This window comes from Corvus moneduloides, chromosome 24, assembly GCF_009650955.1.
Source record: "Corvus moneduloides isolate bCorMon1 chromosome 24, bCorMon1.pri, whole genome shotgun sequence".
Classification (NCBI taxonomy): domain Eukaryota; kingdom Metazoa; phylum Chordata; class Aves; order Passeriformes; family Corvidae; genus Corvus; species Corvus moneduloides.
The window spans coordinates 3,039,310-3,056,412 of NC_045499.1; positions in this window are offsets into that span (position 1 = coordinate 3,039,310).

A 17,103-nucleotide genomic window follows, 5' to 3' on the forward strand; every position below is an offset into this window, starting at 1 on the left:
AAGTTACTTCAACCTTTACCTTAAAGAGACAAGGCACGGCAAGTTCTAAGATCTCAGTGTTAGGAGATTCTTGTTTGTCATTACAAAGCAGCTTCTCCTTTTGCTGCTGACACAAAGTTGTGGAGGAAGAAGTGAAGACCTTGGAGGGTTTGTGTCACACTGCACTGACTTTGGAGTTGTCCACTAACTCTCTATAAATATTTCTTCCACCACACTGCCTGTCTCACAGGGTTACTGTGACAGCACTTCTGCCCAGATTTTGTGAGAAATCTGTGCTATAAAAATCACAAGTTAGTGCAGAGAGGAAATACATTAAATAAGCTCTAAATAACACACAGACTAAACAGAAAATAAAAGAGATTTTCTAACAGAGGTGAGTGGCCATCCCAGGGATGTGTCAGACAATGCATTTTGAATTTGCTGTCAGTTGTAGATGAGGCTCTGCATCTCTTCCTTTGTGTTTGATTTGAGCTTGGTGGGGTTTTGATGTTTTACATGGTGTGGGTTTTTAAAATATGTTTCTTGCTTGCACCATCTTGGATGCTTAGGAAATTTACCATAAACATTTTGGTCTTCTTGTAATACAACCCCTTTTCTTCTCCTTAAGAAATAATGAGCATAAGGAAATCATCACCAGTGGGTTGGGCTGAGTGAACTCAGACCCACTGCATCCACACCCTCTCCAAAAAGCTACTTCTGCTCAGAAATCCACCTCTTATTCCATCAGAGGTTCTTCCTTCCCTCTCTGTCCGTGTTTGTCCCTGATGACACAGCTCGGAGCAGTCCAGCCCCGCCTGCCCTCCCCAGCACACAGGGCTCTCCCTTCCCTGCAGGACCACAAATGTGCACTGGTCCATACTGGGAAGGATCAGAAAGGGCAGAAGAAAAGCTGAGGAGGATCAAATGGGCCACCCAGGCTGACCCGAGGCTGCTGCAGCCACTGCTGGGTGGTCTCAGCCTCCCCTTTCCCAAGCACCTTCAGGCTGGGTCATTCTCAGTGGGTGGGCAGGAGAAATCCTGGTCACAAAGAGGAACGTGTTTGCCACAGCCCTTATCCAAGGAAAAACTCACCCCAGGCTCCATCAAGGTTCAGTTTTGAGTGCTTTGTGCTCCCTGACCTAAAGGGGATCCAATAAACTGTAGTGTGTATTGAGTTACTGGAATGTGGCTGCTGAAGGAGGAAGGGCAATATCAGGAGATAGGAAAGGCTCTTCTAGCCTGAAATGCCAATTACTCAAGTTTTCTTTCAAAATCATTGAGATTTTTACAATTTCAAAGCTTTCTGTGGGTCCCTGTGGGTGAGTAACCACCACAAACCCTTGAGCTGCTACCCAGCCCCATTTGAGGCTCATGTGTTTGTGCTCTCACTCTTACCTGGCTCTGCAGTGTATGGAACCACAGAAACCAGGGAATCCTGGAATGGTTTGGGTTGGAAAGGACCTCAAAGCTCATCCAGTTCCACCCCCTGCCATGGCAGAGACCCTTTCACTATCCCAGGCTGCTCCAAGCCCTGTCCATCTGTGATGTCCTGGAATCCCAGAACGATTTGGGTTGGAAGGGACCTTAAAGCTCCTCCAGTGCCAAGGGCAGGGACACCTCCCACTGTCCCAGGCTGCTCCAAGCCCCATCCAGCCTGGCCTTGGGCACTGCCAGGGATCCAGGGGCAGCCACAGCTGCTCTGGGCACCCTGTGCCAGGGCCTCCCCACCCTCACAGGGAAGGATTCCTTCCCAATATCCCATCTAAACCTCTACTCCTTTAGTTTAAAACCATTCCCCATCATCCCATCACTCTCTGCCCATGAGGATGTATTTCCTCATGGCTTTCTCCAACACCACAGCAATTTCCTGGGAAGTCTGAGTGCGTGGAATGACACCATCAAAACCATGCCCTGAATCAAGATCACAGAGAGATGAACCCTGGACAGTGAGGTGTGGAAGGGTATCTTTTCAGCTTTATACCGGCTAGCGCTTATATTTCAATGCCTTAGGAAGCCTCGAGCAGCCTTGAGAGGTAGCACGGGCAATCTAGCACTTTAGTAGCTTTAAATCGGTACCTGAATCAGCTGCAGAGCAAATACCATCAGCAGAAGCAAAGAGGGAGAAATATAGCTCCCTGCTCGCTCAATTCCCTGCAGTTAGAAGCCTTCAAATGAGACAGACAACCAGAGATGTTAACAGGAAAGTAGCTGAGCTGAGAGAGGGCGTTTGCCTCCCCTCGACCATCTTTTATTAGGAGAAGGGGAAAGGGGAGGACTGGGGGCGGACCCGGGGCGAGCGGCCAATCAGACACTGCTGAAGAGTCTGAGTTACATTTGGCTTTGCCCGCGCTTGGAACAAAGGAGCTCAGAGCACATGTCTTTGGGAGGGGGGGGGAAGCTCAAAACAGGCAGCAACAGTGAGGGAAGACGATTACGAACCTTTCTTAAGGGTTAGAGTTCCAGAGTTGTGTCTTTCAGGAGTTCATCGTTTACTCTAGCAAATCCCAAAATGCTAAACATGGGCTGTGAATCCCGCATGGAATACTGTGATCACTAAACCACAGGCCCTCAATCAGAGTAGTATCTCAGCCAGAAACTCCTGGCAAAGCCATCAACCCTAAGCAATGACCACTAAAACTGGGTGAAAACCTGGAAATGCTGGGAGCAGTTGCTTTACAACTACTTTGGGGTGATTTTTTTTGGGGGTGACAAGGCAGAATAGTAGATTCTGGCTGCAAAATGGTATTTTCTGGAAGTCTTTTACAGTACTAACATGTTTAACATGTTCACAATTCCAAAAACCTCCTCTCCTGAATTAAGGCATTGAATGGTGCTTCCTGTGATGAGCCTCAGGAAAAAGGGGGCCAAAACAGTCTTGAATGCCACGTGAGGTAATATTAGACCAAATCAAAGGGTACTTTAGCATTCAGAATGAGCAGACTGGGTGTCAAAAGCAGGACAGTGACGGTCTGAGAGCTCTTGCTGGTGTTCTGGGGCAGAACTGGGATGCTCCAACATCTCAGGGAGAGAAGATATCCCAGTGAATATTCCCAAATGTGCTGTGGAGAGAAAGCTGATGAGAACAACCAGAGGAGGAAAAACCCAACCAACACAACAGCTTTTATGGTCATGTGTGGCTGGCACTTTCAAAATGAAGCTGAAATGAAAATATCGGAGCCTTTATCTCTGCAGTCGGTGGTATCTCAAATTCAACCCCATAAAGAACGAGTGAGGATTTTTGCTGGGTCACTGGTTTATGATCTGTGCAATGCTGGCTTGGGGGAGTCGGACAGAGCTCCCAAATTGCCACAGACACAAACCCCACATTGTGATAAATGTGAAGATAAAGCCGAGCTGTGACCCAAGAACACATCTGATGAAAGACAAAGAATTCGGGCAGACCCAGTGGTTTTCTGATGGTCCTTTCCCTCCAAACAATTCCTTCATTTTTCACCAAGCAGCACCATCCAGCCTCAACAGCTAAACTCGACAGGCATTTTTGCCTGCTGGGGTTTTGCAGGGGTTACTTTGACTACTGATAAAGCCTGTAGTGTTATGAAATTAAGTCACATTAAATGGATTGAACAGAGAGCATTAATCTGAGCAAATTACTCCCAACCATTAGAAGACCACGGCTGTGGCAAAGTCAGACAATGGTTTCAATTAGAGAATAGAAAATTAATGCCATATATAACCTCCTTTCTCCTAGACCCTACAGCTCAAGGAAGCTTTTTGTTCTACTGTGATACAATTTAGAAAATATTTCCTAGATCTCTGGTAGTGCAGATGATTCTTGTTCCCTGTTCAACTACTGTGAGGGGCTGGGATGATGGGTGAGAACACTTTTCTTCAGGAGAGCCCTGAATTCCAGCTGAGGGGAGAAGGTGTGGGAAGAAAAGAGAAGCGTAGCATTCTTTTATTTGTTTAGAAGTGTCACTGGAAGTTGAACCAAGCTGGTCCCAGTCCTGCTGTGCATTTCCAAGCTCTCTTTTGGCAGAGACTGTGCCATCTGCAGCCACATCTGGGCAGGACAGAGGCATGGAAGAAATGATTCATTCTGCAATTAGGCTGGAGATAATCGGGAAATAGGAGAAGTTTCCGCAGGTCTAAAGCTCCTCCTGTGCCCTGTCCTCCCTCTTTTGAGATTTTTCTCCCATATATCAGCCATCTCATAATCTGTTTCTAGCCAACCACTGCCCAAACACTGTTTTTCCATCTATTCCCATGTTCTCATCATTTAGGGATCCTGACACCTGCTGTGCTAAGGATGCCTCTGCTGCCCCCAGTGCTTCCCTCCTCTTTTCATGGAAAAGAATCTTTGTATTCTGCTAGAAACAGTTCCCTCATCTTATAAAAATACATCAGACACACACACAACCATTGCTGAGACAGCCCTTGTTTCTTCTTACAGTGACCCTTCATTTAGTGGATTTATAAGTGAGTTTTCATTTCAATTATTTATCATCAAAAGGTTCTTTTTTTCCCCCAGACTGAAAGTTTAAAAAAAAGCCTCTTACCACTGTGTTTATTATCTCTATGTCTCATATTCACAGGAAATGAAACATCTCAGCACATCAATGTAGACTGGAAACAGTCCCCCATGTTATTTATCTTATTATCAGGAATTGCTTTTGAGACAAATTAAGAGGAAAATCCCATCTGAGGAGCCCCTTGAGTAAATGTTTCTCTCCCTGAGTTTCTCTGAGTCACCAAGGACAGAGCTGAGCAGTTAACTGCACTTTGTATGCAATACAGCAGACTCGAGCATCCAAAAGGACACAGAAAAGTCCTCAAGTCTTCCACAGAATATCAGAATAATCTTTGTAAAGATTATAAATAATCATTGTAAATAACATTTATAGAGCATTCTTGGTGGGACACACATGGAGGAGGAATCTGATGGCTTTATCCAAGTGCTTTCCATATGTCAGCTCCGTCCCCAGTCAGCAATATTCCTGTGCTGGCAGCCTGAGGAGAAAACTCAGCATTTTTCGTTCTGATCATCCAAAACTTTGTGCTGAATGTAGAAGACCAAGACAAAGCCTTCATTGAGGGAAGCAGGGAGAGTGCCTCATTCGTGAGGGCAGAGGGAAGGAGGCAGGAAGATAAGATGACATTTTGCAGGCCTGTGGACAGCCCTGAATGGCAGCACGGGAGCGCTTTGGAGCACGGGATCCACGTGGAATTGCCTGCCTGAGTCTGTTCACAGCTGGCTTTGCACTGCCAGGCTGGAGCAGCCCTGATCCCAGTGGCCACTGCACACTGGTGACGTCCCCAGAGCACTGCCTGCACTCGAGGGTCTGTCACACAAACCCACTCCGGCCTCACAGGAGCCATTTGGTTCCAAAGGTCGGCACGGGCGGGTTCAGCTCAGTCTGTGCTCAGGAGTTTCTCCTGCAGAGCTCCAGAGCTGTCTGAGAGCAGAGCAGGAGCAGCATTCCCTGCTGGAGCACCGGGATCAACTCATCCCAGGGCTGGAGCCCCTCTGCTCTGGAGCCAGGCTGGGAGAGCTGGGGGTGTTCAGCTTGGAGAGGAGAAGGATCCAGAGAGACCTCAGAGCCCCTTCCAGTGCCTAAAGAGGCTCCAGGAGAGCTGGAGAGGGACTGGGGACAAGGGATGGAGGGACAGGACACAGGGAATGGCTTCCCAGTGCCAGAGGGCAGGGCTGGATGGGATATTGGGAAAGAATTGTTCCCTGTGAGGGTGGTGAGGCCCTGGCACAGGGTGCCCAGAGCAGCTGTGGCTGCCCCTGGATCCCTGGCAGTGCCCAAGGCCAGGCTGGATGGGGCTTGGAGCAGCCTGGGATAGTGGAAGGTGTCCCTGCCCATGGCAGGGGGTGGAATGAGATGACCTTTAAGGTTCCTTCCAACCCAAACCAGTCTGGGATTCCATGATTCTATGATTCTGGAGAGTGGGGAAATGGATCACATCAAAAAGAAAATGGTTCTGTGTCTTGAAAAGCTCTTTGCTTGCAGGACCTGTAAGTGCAGCAAGTGCCAAACAAAACAAGTTTAGGGAATTCCCTTTTTGTTAAAGTTACCCACAGAATCTGAGGAAAAATGGACAAACAGGGAATATTGTCTGGAAATTTATGAGGAATGAAAATTTAATAAATTTACTAAATTAATTGCTTCCAAATACAAACAGCAGTCAGTGCAGCCTTCTCACTGCATGTTGACCAGATGCCACTAAAGTAGCTCCTACACAGAGAACAGATAAATTAATGCTCCTTTGGCTCAGTCAAACACAGCAAGTGAATTATTTTCTAAATAAAAATAAACATAGTCAATAAACATAAGCATAGAATGTTGTAATCTAAGGCATGATACAATTTGGAATGTTGTTTTCTGTCATTCTTGAAGTTGTTGGTGTGTTTAAGGTCCCTTCCAGCCCAAACCAGTCTGTGATTCTATTCTGTGATTCTTTGTAATATTTTTAAGTCCATGACTTCTGTGTGCTCAAAACCAGCTGGGACAGGGCCCTCAGAGGGCAGAACCCACCTTAAAAAGTTCCCTGGAGTGTTGTTCTGTCAGACCAAGTCCTCAGACTGGCGATTCCTGAGGAACATCAACTCCACCTTCCCATACATCAGTCCTACTGCTTGATCCAAGTTATCCTCTTCCCTCTGCACAGGTTGAGCTGGATGTCCCAGAACACAGAATTTACTCTGTCCTGTGGTTTCAGGAGGCTGATTCCCTGCTGGAAATCAATGGATGACTCAAAGCCAAGACAAAAGGCAGCCTTGTGTGGCAGCCTGGGGAATGCTGTGGGATGCCCTGCTGCCCAAGGCACTCACACACAGCACTGCAGCAACTCCAGTTAACTTGAAAGGGTGCAAAGGATATTTTCATCTTTATTTTGCTCTGTAGGAGCAAGTGGCACTGCGTATGTTTAAATAAAGCATTTACTCTCTCAAAAAGGAGTTTGGCATCCACACAGATAAATTAAAGTGGCTGTAACTGAGCAGATGGAATTGTGCATTCCTCTCCTGGGATGCTGCTGTTGCAAACAGCTGGAAAGAAAAATTTAGGTACCCTCAGCTCCAGGAAGCTCCTCTGGTGCTGGGGGCACCTGCATATTTCTGGGGCAGAGGGGCTGCTCTTTGTGTTCTTCCCTCCCCTGAAAATCCCACACACGGTGGGTAGATGAATTTATAGAGCACAAAAATATCTCACTGCTTTGTCTCCTTCCATCTGTGACAAATCCACTTCAGAACACACACTGATAAAATTTTCCTCAGCGAGCTGGTGGCTCCTGTGGTACAGAGCAATGAGTTCAGTCTCTATTTCAAAGACCTTTCTGAATGCAACCTGAGATTTAAAATGTGCTCTGTAAAAGTGCCTGAGAGGGGGTGACTTTTTGTTTCTTTTCCCAAGTCTCAGGCATAAAGACAATACAATCATTTTCTTCTCTCATTGCTTACTGAGATGAACAGTTGGGAGATCTGTGTCCAAAATTATTTCTCTGTGTGAAAAATGTTTCTCACCTGGGAATGAGCTGTTCCTGTTTGCTGCACTGATCAAGCAGACAGTGGTGAGATTTTACCTCACTGAGAACCCTGCACTGGGCTATAAATGTGCTACTAAAGCCTGCAAGAGCAGGACCTCCCCTGTGCAACTGGGTCACGGTGCAAGGAACTTCAGTTCTTATTCCCAACCTGTTTTCAAATACACACATGCACAGGAGTAGGGATCCTCATTGCTAAGCCCTGCAATAAACCTTGCTGAATTTTATAGGAGATACAAGAAATTTCCTCTACAAAGTCACTATAATAAATAAGCTTCCCTTTGGTTTCAATTTTCAAATCCAATATGTTTGTAGGAGCTGTTTAAATCCCCCCATTATTGTGCCAATAACTCCACGCAGTTTTTTGAGCTGTTGCATAAAAAAAACCAACCAAAAAACCCCCAACAACCCCAAATCTCTTGTCTCTTGCTGTAAATTATGACATTATGCTAAACGGGCACTGATGAGAACCAGGATCACAGGTACTGAATACATTTGGTGCATGAGATTTGGCTCTGACGTATTTATGAAACACTGCAGCTAAACTACTTCATGTAGTTTTTATTTCAGCCAGTGCTAGAAGTACAGAAAGCAATGGGATTTGGGGAACTTGGTGTGTGTTACTGGGAGTGTGCACTGGTAAACTGGTCTGTGTCCTTTGTTAACTGCACCTGTAAACTTGCATTCATTCAGAATTTCCTACAGGGAATGATGACAAAAGGGAAATGTCACTGGCAGAATAAAGCTTGAGCACTGCCATGCAAACACTGCTCTTTGCATTGCAAGTTTCTGTCCAAAGTTGGTGGAAAATACACATTTAAATTGTATCTAGCTCAGAATACAAAGATCAGCATGATGGTTAATCCCAAATTATTGATCAACTTTAAACACACTGGGGGTTTTGAGGAGGTCAGCCTGGCTGCAGCACGCCAGAGCAGCAGACAGCAAATACAAAGCTAAATTGCTTTTTCCACTCAACTGATCCGAACAAAGCCCATGGACCCAGCAAGTGCACAGCTTGTTAAAAGTGGGTGTTTGTAAAGCTGTGGCCACCAGCTCAGAGTAAAAGGCACAAGCTGGGTCAGGTGGGAAAGTATTTAGGAGCACAGTGAAAAGACAGCTTAATTAGCCCTGAATTGTGATGAACTTACAGTCTGTTATTCACACAATGAACACAAAATACCACAAGAGCATCAGCACAGCCTCTGGAAAAACTCATCTCTCACGGTGACCTGCTTCGATAGTTATTTTTGGCAAGTTGTATCCAATCCATAGACTGACAATAGTGAATTGACTCATGGATTATAACCAGAAATGGGGTTTGGCTGCAGCCCTGCATAAGCAGGTTTTTGTGTTTAAAGCTTGGTAAAGACTTATTTAATATCAACTTCTTTAACTAAGATTCCTGTCGGATCCACAGTGGATAAGGAGCTTGCCAGGTTTTATTTCCAGCCTGGCAGTAGCCCCTGGCACAATCTGTCACCGTGTGGGGATCAATACAAACTCCTGCCCCCGGCTGCCGATTCCATTTGCTGGTCCACGCTCCGAGCAAGGGACAAAGCCATGGAGAGGCTGGAGGAGCACCCGTGGGATGGCTGGAAGAGGGGAAATGAACAGAGCAAGAGGAGCAACCTTCCTGCTGAATATAAATCCGTGTTTGTGTCCCTTGATCCGGCCAGAGCTCAGCAGAGGGATGGACACCTTCCTGTGAGGAAAGGCTGGGACAGCTGGGGGTGCTCACCTGGAGAAGAGAAGGCTCCAGGGAGAACTTAGAGCCCCTTCCAGTGCCTAAAGGGGTTCCAGGAGAGCTGGAAAGGGACTGGGGACAAGGGATGGAGAGACAGGACACAGGGAATGGCTTCCCAGTGCCAGAGGGCAGGGCTGGATGGGATATTGGGAAAGAATTGTTCCCTGGGAGGGTGGTGAGGCCCTGGCACAGGGTGCCCAGAGCAGCTGTGGCTGCCCCTGGATCCCTGGCAGTGCCCAAGGCCAGGCTGGATGGGGCTTGGAGCAGCCTGGGACAGTGGGAGGTGTCCCTGCCCTTGGCACTGGAGGAGCTTTAAAGTCCCTTCCAACCCAAATCATTCTGGGATTCCAGGACATCACAGATGTTAAACACCCCTCTCCTTTGACCATAGTCCCACAAATCCCAGCTCTTCCATGCTCCCTGTTCCCTGCACTCATAGCCAGTGCCCAGCCATGTTCTCCCAAGCCCAGAATTCTCCTCACCACGCATTCCTCATAATTCACCCACCACCTTCTCTAGCTACTGATGGAGCTCTTACAGCTGTTCTCCACAGTTCAGCCTCCCAGACACACATTCCAGCAGGAAGGCCAACTCCTGTCTCCCACAAAGCCAGTTTTCCAAGCCAAAACCAGCATGGATCTGGGAGGACAGCAGCGTTTTAAGAACACTCTTCAAACAAACCCACGTTGCAGAGTCTTTCCTCAGCAGAGGAGCACGAGATCTACTGGCCACAGTCTGTACCCAAGTCCTCATGATGTTAACAAGGTCAAAAATAAAACCCAGGAAACTTAAATACTAAATAGTTTAATATTAAAAAACTCACCCTTGCCATCAATGACCTTTCAAAGTCCCTGCTTGGAATCAGTGCCCCTTCCAGGGCTGTCTAAGTGCAGACCCACCACCCAGAGCAACCTGCTATCCTGACTGTGCCTTAAATGACTTTTCCAGCCCCCTTTCCAAGAGCAGAGCCTCCAGCAGTGCCTGCTCCTTCCAGGTGCAGCTGTGAGAGGCAACCAAAGCCATTCAGCACCTATTGGCAAGGGGTTTTGAGCATATGGCTTAAATATTATCTCATTCGTATAGGCAGGTTAAGTGGAAATGCCAGCATGGTGTAGACATGTAAATACATAAATATATAAATATATATATATAAATATATTTAATGTGTAATAATAAGAGATGTTAAATATATATACACACACATATACATACATATGTATACACACACAAACACACACATACACACCCCAGCCTCAAGGGCTTCAAAAACCTGTTAAAAGCCATGACAGACCTTAGAATACACAGTAAAAGTGCTCAGGAAAGGAGCAGTGACAGGATCAGTGCCAAAGCTGGGTCAGGGATGTCCAAAGGGAAGGAGCTGCTGCTGTTCCAAGAGTCCTTTTCCTTTAAGTGCTGGTCCCAGCCTGGCCCGAGTCAGCAGGGCAGAATTCTCTGTGCCTTATATGGCTCGTTCTGAAATGGTTTTTTTTAAATGACTCCACGGATTTTTTTCATCCTATAATCACACAAAAACTTTTTCACATAATTGTCTTCATTAAGTGAAATCATCAGGGCACAAGAGAAACATCCTTGGCCCAACATCACCGTGAAATTCCTCCCATGGAATCCTCACCAAGTGAATTTATCCTTTATTTTAATTGCCAGTTCGTATCCCAGTGGCTTTCAGAAGGCAGAAGGCCTTGCAAAGCACCTCACATTGTCCTGAGCCTGGTACTCGAATAAAGTGGGTCCCAATGACGAGGCTACTGCTTTGGGGCTGCTTTGGGGCTTTTTTGGGGCTTTTTGGGGGCTGCTTTGGGGCTGCTTTGGGACTTTTTGTGGGCTGCTTTGGGGCTGCTTTGGGGCTGGTTTTACACCCCCCTGGAGAAACCCAAACGGGTTAACCCCAGCGCTGTGAGGGGCCCAGGGCCTGCCAGGCTGCACCGAGTCCCCTCCCACCACCTTGTTCAGAGTTCCGAGTGCTGAAAAGAAACTCCCAAGGTCTTCCGCTTGTTTGGCAACCGACAGAGAAATATTTCTGTTTGCACTTAGCAACACCCTCAATCAGAATTTTTAATACAAAATCAGTTTACGGAGCCTTTCCTGTTACTCCACGCTCTTCCCAACAGCTTTACCCTGGCTTCTTGCCTTTTAGAAATCTGCAGGGCTGAGAAATTTTTCAGGGGACTCCACTCAGGGAAAGATGTCCAGAGCTTCCCTTTTGCTCTTTCAGAGTGTCTTGATTGGTTTTTTAAAAATAAATTTGTAGGAAAGTCAAGATAGCACTAAAAATACCTCCCAATTAACATGGGAACATGGAAATAGCAGTATATTAAATTACTGTATTATGTTGGGGTTTTTTTGCTTTATGACAGAAAACAGAGTTGTGCTGTCTGCACACAAAAATAGGAACTTTACTATTTTCTGTCTCAAATATGAGATATACAGTAAATGTTTAATACTGTATATTACATACTAAAATTAGAACATATATAAATTATTGACTCTAAATATTGAATATAAAACATTAAGTACCCCCGTCTAATATATTATGTTGTACTGTTTTATATCATATCATATAATATCATATATTAGATTAGAAATATTTTTAAATGATGAGCTCAATTAATATACTCATTAAAATGAATAATGTAGAAATGGGTGAAGTTTGTACCTTCTCCAAGCAAAGTTGCCCTCAGAGCTGCCATCTGAATTTGCACTTTTTCTCATCTACTTTAGCTTAGAAATAGAGCAAGGAATTTAAGATCTGATCTTGCTACAGTTCAATAGAAAAACATTAAATGTGGATCCCAATCCTGAATATTGTCTGTAACTATCTGAAAACTTCTTGCCTTATTAAAAACCAAAGCAGGGCAAAAGGGAAAACTGGTAAAACAGTTTCAAGGCGGCTGCCTGGAATTTTTCATGGTAATTAGCTCAGTTTATAGACTTCAAAACTATAAAGAAGACTCATTAAATACAGCAGAACGACATTTTCTACATTCACAAAACTACAGATCAGCATTTGTGAGCCCTCAGGAAGGCATTTAGCCCTCATCCTAATTACATATAGTGGTTTAAAAACTAAAAAAAACGGCGAGGTAGATATCTATTGTTGTTTTATCAATGATAGCATCTTTAATTAGACTAAAATGGTGCACACAGGCTTTGAAATACAGGATCCAGTGCTGGTCTCTGTAGTTGTGCCAACAACAAACTCAGTTCCATGTTCTGGTGCTGCACTTGAGTGCCTGTCTCCTCAGATTAAGGATGCGGCCTGAGGCCACAGCCATGATAGAGAACTATAAATAATCCTGGCAATAAACTGACTCTGGAATTCTCCCAGGACCTGGGAGAAGACAGTTCTAGATCTGTAAATGGATTAAACTGCAGGGGTGAGTCTTGTGCTGCACCTTTGGTAGGAACTTCAGCAGAGATCTGAAACCTGGAGCAAAAGTTCACAATCAAAACATGGAATTACAGAATCCCAGAATTACAGAGTCCCAGAATCCCAGACTGGGTTGGGTTGGGAGAGACCTCAAAGCCCATCCCATCCCACCCCTGCCATGGCAGGGACACCTCCCACTGTCCCAGGCTACTCCAAGCCCCAATGTCCAACCAGGCCTTGGGCACTTCCAGGGATCCAGGGGCAGCCCCAGCTGCTCTGGGCACCCTGTGCCAGGGCCTCCCCTCCTCACAAAAGTACATTTTCTGGAATGTGGCTCTGTGTTTTCTGTGGGAAATACCAAATACCTGTGAGGAAATACTATTTTTTTTGCATCTAGAAGTGGAACTGGGGAGCAGGAGCCATCAGACCACAGGTTTCCCTTCTCCTCAAGACAGAAACTCAGCAGCTCTCAGAGAGGAGCTGGGGATCCCTTGGCTCTGTGTGTAGCAGCAACACTTCCCTGAACTGCAGAGTTCAGGGAGGGAAACTGCTGTGCCCTGCTACTGCAGGGCAGGGAACACAAACTGGAAGATATTTACACAATATTTGTCATTTAAAAATAAAAGATGACTGCAGCGGGAGCTCTGAGAGGTCCAACACTGCCAAAGATTAGAAGCCAAATACATTTTGATTAGAAATTCTGGACTTTGATGAGCCTTGTGAGTCCCTTCCAATTTAGGATTTTCTATGATTCGATGCCTTAACTGTTTCATTTACCACAATCTTGCAGAAATGGCCAGCACCAGAGCAGGGGTTTGGTACAGCTGAGGTGATCTTAAATCCTGTGCTCTGATGAAGATATTGATCTATTGAGATATTGATCTATTGAGGAATTGTGTGGGCACGCCTTGTCACAGGTGTGGGCAGCTCAGACCCAAGGCTGTGCTTGTACTGATGGTTCTTAGTTTGGCTAAACTGGAGCAAAAGGAGGGGAAAGCCACAATACTTGTTTAGAAATAACAGTTTATAAGAGGGGAAACCATAAACAGTCAAACAACTCAAGGTATTGAAGGGAAATCAAAGCTAAAATCACAGAATCACAGAACATCCTGAGCTGGAAGGGACCCACATGGATGATCCAGTCCAGCTCCTGGTCCTGCACAGGACAACCCCAAAATCCCACCCTGTGCCTGGGAGTGTTTTCCAACATGATGATCTTTCAAAGGATGAGATGGACACAGGTTGTTCACCAAAACCTCAGCAGCATGACATGAAAATTAATTCAATATTGGTATTGGAGTTGAAAGGATGACCTGGCAGGTCTGATTTCTCTCTGCTAATGCACATCTAATTTCTCTCTCTCCTCAGTTTCAGTTGTATTAGGATGACATTCCAAATCTCAGTGCTCTGCATGAATTCCAGAAGCAACTTGTGCCAGTGGGAAGGGAGAATTCAGCATCTGAATGAATTTCAGCCTCGTGTTTTGTCCTGAATGCTTGCTGTTCCCTTTTCAGATCTGGAAAGTTGCACAGTGACATATCTCTGGATTTTTTATGTTGTGATTCTTTTCTCCTAGGATCTATGCCCTGCTGGTTCTGGGAAACTTGTGACCTCTGCATTTTTAATTAGAACTCGTAACTTTTTCCATAGCAACATATTTTGATGCTTCAAATACAGAATCTGTCAAATCAAACAACTCCTGGTCAGATGAAATCCAAATATATGGAAATGCTGAGCAGGAATAGGATTTAGGATATGGCACAGTTAAGAAAAAAATTAAAAGAGACAACAAAAGAGGGATGGAAAACTTTGGTTAATTTATAAGTTTGATTTTAGTAATTAATGAATCAATACAAATTGTTCAATTGTTGTGTCAGTACCCACCTGGTACAAAGGGATGAACTGTTCTCAGGAAATATTTTAGATGTGGAAAAGTCTTACTCCCAGGGATGAGTAGAAGCAGGTGACGAAAGCAAAAGAAATCCTCTGAAACAAAACCTGAGCTCAGATATTAACAGAATAATGGATGGGTAAAGGCAAATAATTTAGTAAAATACAGCAGTTCTAGATGGACTTTTTCAAACCCATTGATTTATGATGCATACCTTGCATGTGCCAAAATAGTATTTCCTCCAGCAACAAAGTTCTGGAATTTTTGTCATTTGGCTTTACTGTTTAAGGGTCACTGTAATTCATTCACTGATTCTCAGTTACAGACATTTTTTGGTATTATTGTTTTTACTCTATTTACTACAATTCGATGCCATTTATTAATTACTTCCTATAATTTGGTATTACTGTTTTTGACATGTCTGTGAGCTTTTTCAACATATTTCTGTCAATAGAGATCTGTGCAGAATAGTGTCACCTTTTCCTTGGATTTACCAAGTAAGGCACTACTAAATTTCCTCTCTAGCATGAAAAGTCTTGGACTAAATTATTATTATTATTTTCTGATTAACCAGACTTTTGCTCACTCTCACTGTCAGTTACTTGGGATTCCTTCTGCTTTAAGCAAAGATTTTCTTTCAGACTAAGGAATCACCTTATCCTGCTTTGGTTCCTAATCCCACAGCAGTCCCTCACCCTTCTGCAAGGCCATCCCTCTGGGATTCCCTGTCAGGCCAGCAGCCAGGAGATATCCATGGGCTTGTTAAGTTTTTAAACAAATGTTGAAGTGCAGGAACATCTTCGAGAAGCAAAGGCAAACACCAATGTGGGAATGGCTGCTTTGGTTTCTTCCCTCTGGTTAGTGTTAGACACATGATTACTGTGCCTTTGTCTGGTCCATCTGTTTCCACTTTCCATAAAAAACGCTGGAATATGAAGTTAAACTTGGTGTGTTTTAACCTAGCACTGCAAACAAGGGGTTCCTGGGGTTCCTGGGTGTTCCACTCTCAGACACCCTGGGGGTGTGTCTGGGCAGAGTGGCACAAAGCCCCGACATTGCCTCACAGATATCTGATATTTTCCTTCAGAGAACTCAGATTCACATCCCGGAAAATGTCCTTTGTAGTCTGCAAGGCTGTCTAAACAGAGTATGAAAATAGATGACATCACTTACACAATTTAGGTTTTCTCCATGAAAATGAAAAGCTCCATTCGTGTGAACTCCCCAACAATTGTCAGAGGAGGGAACTTTTCAAATGAAATGCTTCATCTCACTAATTTAGAATAACAAAAACCACAACACTGCTCTGAAAGCTTTGATTTCCCAAACCCATGACGTTTTTTAATTTATTTAGAAGCACGATGGAACAGTTTCATAAATCTCCTGCCACATATACCATCCACTTAGACAATCTGACAGCTTGTTTGCTGGAATATATGAGACACAGAAGGAGCATCACTATATTTATGTGTGCCCAGAAAGGACACAATATTATTTTTAAAAACCAAATAGCAAAAATGGAATGTTTTGCAGTTGGAGGAATGAAATTTCCCGCATTGTGCCTTCCAAGTACAGATTGTTCAAGGTTGTGCCTGCAGCAATCAGGTGTGATTTCTGCCCAAGGAGCTTGGTGAGAGCAGCTGGGACTGGCACTGCTTGGACCAGCACAGCACCATTCCCTCACTTTCTGGGACTGCAGTTTTCCCAGCTATTTCCACAGATCCTGGCTGCCTCCTGGGTCCTGAGGATGCCACAACCTCAGACAGTCCTATAAATCTAGAGGGGGAAGCGATCTGTCTCTCGCTGTAAGCAGAGAGCCCACGAGAACGTCTGTGGGGTTTTACCAGCAAAGCTGCTGAAAAAAGAGCCAAGATGGGATCCCTGACCTTTCCCAGCCCTCCTCCACCCGGATCAGCCCACAGCCTGCTCTGGAAAAGCTTCAGCTCACCCAGGGAGCAAAATTAGAAATCTTCTCCAGGGACGCTCTTACTCTCTTGCACCAAACCACTCCTCAGTGCAACGGGGGATGGAAAGCAGGGAAGAGTGAGTTCAGAGAGCGTCTGTCCCTCACTGAGGGTTTCCCACAGCACAGTGGGAATGCCCAGACACGCTCAGGCAGTGTTGAGAGGGAGCTGTCGAGGGGTAGGAGCAGAGCCAAGCCCTGGCCTGTGATTCACAGAGCAAGAAAATCATGTTTGAACTGAGTAACAGCAGCAGTTCCCAAGTGTCCAGATCCTCTCATCCCTGGTGCTCATACAAACCTGACTGGCATTCCAGTAATGGAATCGTTTTTCCAAAAATTTTTGGACTTATGGCTGTTACTTAAGGCTTTTTGAAGGTTTATGATAACTGTGTACAGTTTCTTAGAAAAAAACCCTGGTTATTATAGTCTTGTTTTTATCCTAAGTCACCACAACAAGGTGAAATCAATAATTGTGGAGTATTGCCCAGTAAATTGAAAATCAGATATTCCAATGAACTAAACCCCAGGTATTTGCAATAAACTAAAAATCAGATATTACAAATAACCAGCTGCAGTACATGAATGTTTTTAAGTTCAGGTCACTAATTGTTGGGTTATGATTAGAGTTT